Source organism: Oryx dammah, unplaced genomic scaffold, assembly GCF_014754425.2.
Source record: "Oryx dammah isolate SB20612 unplaced genomic scaffold, SCBI_Odam_1.1 HiC_scaffold_3, whole genome shotgun sequence".
NCBI lineage: Eukaryota > Metazoa > Chordata > Mammalia > Artiodactyla > Bovidae > Oryx > Oryx dammah.
The window spans coordinates 84,561,761-84,567,224 of record NW_024070187.1 but is presented as its reverse complement, the minus strand read 5'-3'; the positions used below and the strand labels follow the sequence as shown (position 1 = coordinate 84,567,224).

At 37.3% G+C, this 5,464-nt stretch overlaps 1 long non-coding RNA gene across 1 annotated transcript; it reads right to left on the bottom strand.

Moving 5' to 3' along the window:
• Positions 1 to 980: 980 nt before the first annotated feature.
• Positions 981 to 5,034, bottom strand: LOC120862212. Its single transcript, XR_005720715.1, has 2 exons — positions 4,924 to 5,034; positions 981 to 1,212 (listed from the first exon to the last, which is right to left on the bottom strand). It is a non-coding gene; the product is annotated as an uncharacterized LOC120862212 (long non-coding RNA).
• Between the last annotated feature and the right edge of the window lie 430 nt (positions 5,035 to 5,464).

Here is a 5,464-nt window from a genome sequence, read left to right as displayed (position 1 = left end):
ACTCTATAGCACAGGGAATGCTACTCAATATTTTATAATAAACTGTTTGGAAAAAGAATCAGAAAAAGAATGAATAAAGAATGAATATATGACTATACATATATTCATTCAACATGTATACATAATACTGAATCACTGTGCTATACACCTGAAACTAACTGGATATTGTAAATCAATTGTACTTCAATAAAAGAAGGAATCAATTTCTTCAATAAGTACAATTAAAGTGAAAGGCAAGATATTGATTTCTATTTAGATGATTTCATGCCAACAGCATGGATTGAAATTTTTTTAATACAGAATATTTCAAAATTAAAATAACACTGCAAGGAGATCAAAGCAGTCAATCCTAAAGGAAATCAGTCCTGAATATTCATTGGAAGGACTGATGCTGAAGCTGAAACTCCAATCCTTTGGCCATCTGATGCGAAGATCTGACTCATTGGAAAAGACCCTGATGGGGGAAAGATTGAAGGTAGGAGGAGAAGGGGATAACAGAGAATGAGATGGTCGGATGGCATCACTGACTCAATGGACATGAGTTTGAACAAGGTCTAGGAGTTGGTGATGGACAGGAAGGCCTGGTGTGTTGCAGTTAGTTCATGGGGTTGCAAAGAGTCGGACACGACTGAGTGACTGAACTGAACTAGCTTCTTAACCAAACATGAATGTTGTAGTGAGAAGACAGAAACCCAGCAGTAGAAGTTGAATTTGTGAAAACAGATACATAGATTGAAGTTATACATTTACAAACTAAGAAATGCCAAGGGTGGATAATAAATGTCAGAATTAGAGAAACCACAAAGACAATTATGCTCTACATCCATCAAAACTCTCAAATATGCTGTGAAGACATAAATTGTTGTAAATTTAGCCACCAACTTTGTTACTTTGTTATTACAGTCCAAGAAAATAAATAAAATGGGATATCCAGTATTTGCTTGATAGATCAGTTTATTACTACGGTAATTTTTTAAAATTTTTTGAAATACTTTAACATAGAGAATAAAGTAGAACACAATCGATTAGTTCAGAGAATATCACTACTACTGTTTAGAAATATTAATATGATCTCAGGAGTGTGTTTTGCATGTAACGCTACTTATTTGCATCTTCTTTTTTGTTTTTTTTTTCTTTGAAAGCCAGAATATGGACACAGCAGGAGGGCAAGAACCTTCCTGAGTACAAAGCAAATACATCTTCTCACCAAGCCTGTAGATAAAGAGAAAACATTCTTTTTATTAACTTTGAACTACAGATAAAATCATGGCTAATAACAATATTCTTACTTGTTTTCAAATTATATCCATATACATTCCTTTGTGTCTGACCAAGTGTTCACAACTGCCCATTTGTTACCACTCCTTTGTGTCCTCCATATGTTACTCAGACTTCTCTCCTCCCCTGGTGCCCTGATCTCTGCTTACTCTTAGGCCTGGACAATCACTAAAAAGTGGAACGTGGTCTATAGGGTCGCACAGAGTCGGACATGACTGAAGCGACTTAGCAGCAGCAGCAGCAGCAGTAGCTCCCTTAACAGCTTATTTTGAGATTCGGCTGACCACAGTAGACACTTTTTTCTGTCAAACTCTACTAGACATTTCACCCATCGAGACCAACTTCCCTTAAGTCTCTGCTAGTCTCTGCTTAATCTTTTTTTACCCTATAAAGGGAAAACTTTTCTGATTGCTTTTGAAATCCTTGCAGAGTTCTGTGATTTGTGCATTCTCTATATAGTAGTGCTTTATTCTGAATAAAGTGTCTTCTTATTTTGGATTTGTCTTGATTTGACTTGATCAATGATTCTTGACCCCAAATGGTACCCATGTAAATTCATTTATATATAAAAGATTCAGTAAAATCATTCCAAAATGGTTCTATAATTGGACTCTAAATTAAATCACTATTGTCACTACCACTCTTTCTTAGTTCAAGCTCTTATTGCTCACAATTATTTTGATAATTTCCTAATGAACTTTATTTTCTGTCTATACTCCCTCTCAACTTGCCAAACTCCCCATATATAATATGTCTATATAAGCCATCCATTCTTATCACTCCTTTATCACATGATATTTTTGCTGATGATTATTTCTATTTATGGCCAGATTAAATCAGATCTGGGCTGGTTGAAGCACAAGCTGGATTCAAGATTGCCGGGAGAAATATCAATAACCTCAGATATGCAGATGACATCAACCTTATGGCAGAAAGTGAAGAACTAAAGAGCCTCTTGATGAAAGTGAAAGAGGAGAGTGAAAAAGTTGGCTTAAAGCTAAACATTCAGAAAACAAAGATCATGGCATCTGGGCCCATCATTTCATGGCAAATTGATGGAGGAACAGTGGAAACAGTGGCTGACTTTATTTTTCTGGGCTCCAAGATCACTGCAGATGGTGATTGCAGCCATGAAATTAAAAGACGCTTACTCCTTGGAAGAAAAGTTATGACAAACCTAGACAACATATTGAATACCAGAGACATTACTTTGCTGACTAAGGTCCATCTGGTCAAGGCTATGGTTTTTCCAGTAGTTGTGTATGGATGTGAGAGTTGGACTATAAAGAAAGTTGAGTGCTGAAGAATTGATGCTTTTGAACTGTGGTATTGGAGAAGACTCTTGAGAGTCCCTTGGACTGCAGGGAGACCCAACCAGTCCATCCTAAAAGAAATCAGTCCTGGGTGTTCATTGGAAGGACTAATGTTGAAACTGAAACTCCAGTATTTGGCCACCTGATGTAAAGAGCTGACTCATTTTAAAAGACCCCAATGCTGGGAAAGATTGAAGACAGGAGGAGAAGGGAATAACAGAGAATGAGATGGTCGGATGGCATCACTGACTCAATGGGCATGATTTTGAGTAAACTCCAGGAGTTGGTGATGGACAGGGAGGTCTTGCATGCTGCTGTCCATGGGGTTGCAAAAAGTCGGACATGACTGAACGACTGGACTGAAGCTGTCTAGTGCAGGGACTCTGGCTTAATGTGTTTTATATCCTTAGTGGCTATCTCAGTGAATGCCTATGGGTGGTCTAAAAATATCTGTTGAATGAATGAATGCAAATCTCATTTGGATCCTTTCCTAAAACAGTAACAGAGGGACAGAATTTTCAATTGTTCTTGTTCAAAAGTTAAAAGAACTCCTATATTTCCATGTCTTCAAGTCTCATTTTCTTTTTTATTTATTTATTTATTTATTTTTAATTTTTACTTTACAATTCTGTATTGGTTTTGGCATAGATTGACATGATTCAAGTCTCATTTTCACTTTCATTTTTCCTGATACTTTATCAAATGACTATTGATAAATTCAGAGAATTATTTCTATCATCTTTTTTTTCCCTGCACCTCTCACATAAGAAAAACTGTGTCAGTTTGAATTTTAGTCCTCTTGGACTTTTAATGTGAATGCTATTCTTGTTCAAATTGAACATAGCCAAAGTATCTCCTTTACCATCTCCTACATTAACAGACCAAACGTATTCATAAAGCAAAATTCCCTGGAGGAAACAGCAACAACCAAGAAACGGACAAATAACATTAGCATCATGTGTCTTTACTGAACGTCATATTTCCTGAGATTGTTTATTTGCTAATCAAATTCTGAGCACTTTCTTCCATTTCTTTTTTTCTCCTTCCCTGGCTTGGTCATCCATTCAATGCATCATGAAATCTGATTGCCATTTCTTATGGCTTCTTTATCATATTTCTTTCAAGTCTTTCTTTTCCCAACAAATTTTAGTCCCCTGCCCCTCCACTTATAAACAGAGTCCATATTTTATCCATGTTTTTTCTGTCAAATGAAATTTTCATTAATATTATATCTTTCCTTGATCAAAAATCTTCCATGATTGCTTTATACATGGGAGGGCAAGTTCAGATTGTTTGTTCTGTTATTAATGGTACTGCTGCTGCTGCTGCTGCTGTCGCTTCAGTCGTGTCCGACTCTGTGCAACCCCATAGAAGGCAGCCCACCAGGCTCCCCCGTCCCTGGGATTCTCCAGGCAAGAACACTGGAGTGGGTTGCCATTTCCTTCTCCAATGCATGAAAGTGAAAAGTGAAAGTGAAGTCGCTCAGTCGTGTCCGACTCTTCGCGACCCCATGGACTGCAGCCTACCAGGCTCCTCCATCCATGGGATTCTCTAGGCAAGAGTACTGGAGTGGGTTGCCATTGCCTTCTCCCATTAATGACTTTAGAATGAATTACTAATAAGCTCCAATCTGGTGCCTTTGCAGTTGTTCCAAAGTTTAATTGAGAAGGAAAAGTTTTAAACAATATGTTGATGCAGATTTAGTGGCAGAGCAACCTGTAGTCACATTTCTATAAAATTCTGTTCAAGGAATTTTGCATATCATCTTTTAAAAGGCTCACTAGTTCTATGAGGTAATTATTACTATGCTACTATTGAGTCTGATGCAAAAGTGAACTTTAGAAAAGATTATTTCATACGATTTTGGGGACCAGGATACAAACGCAGGTGTCCCCATACCCAGTGCTCAGTCTTTGAGCCACAGGACAGATGTTTTCTTTGGAAGCATTTGGATAAATAATTGGGCTCCCCTGGTGGCTCAGATGGTAAAAAATCCACCTGCAATGTGGGAGACCTGGGTTCAATCCCTGGGTAGGGAAAATCCTCTGGAGGAGGGCATGGCAACTCACTCCAGTATTCTTGCCTGGAGAATCCCCATGGACAGGGAGCCTGGTGGGCCATGGACAGAGGAATCAATGAGGTTGCAAACAGTCGGACACGACTGAGTGACTAAGCACAGCACAGATAAATAAGTACAGTTTAAGAGAGCTACACCAGGCTGCACTTCTTAAACTGGGGCTGCTTTTGTTTTTATGACTTGCTCTTGACTTTTGTTTTAATTGTCACCCTTCATAATTCTGGAGAATATGAAATGTCACTAGACTTGTCTTACCTTTGTGTTCATGTCCTGTGATTACTGAGCAGCTAGTACCCGACTTAATCTTGATATGGGTATGGATTCAGAGGCGGGTATAGATAATTAGGAATATATCTACCGTACTGGATTGGGTAAAATCTCTGCATACATCAAAAGGGAGGAGAAAATTGCATAGAGTTAAGATAATATAGGGCAAATAATTCATAATAATATCTATTAACAACATATCATAAATGTGGTAGTTCCTTCTATATCATCTGTTGGATTATTTTTCAAACTTTTAGTTAGAGTTTTACTTTTTGTATAAGAAAAATATTTTTTAAATAGTAAAATAATATAGGATTTTTTTTTCTTGATGTTTGTTGATGACTCTGTTGTTTTATCATACCCAGAGCCATTGATTATGGCTGACCTCCCCAAAATGATTTAAAATCTTTTTTATGATATTAGCTGTAAACTGATTTGATCACCCTTCTAGGGAGTAGGCATTTACTAATTTCAAATTGCTGGAATTGTTGCTGATCACTGTTGTATTATAATGAGCTTACTGCCTCTT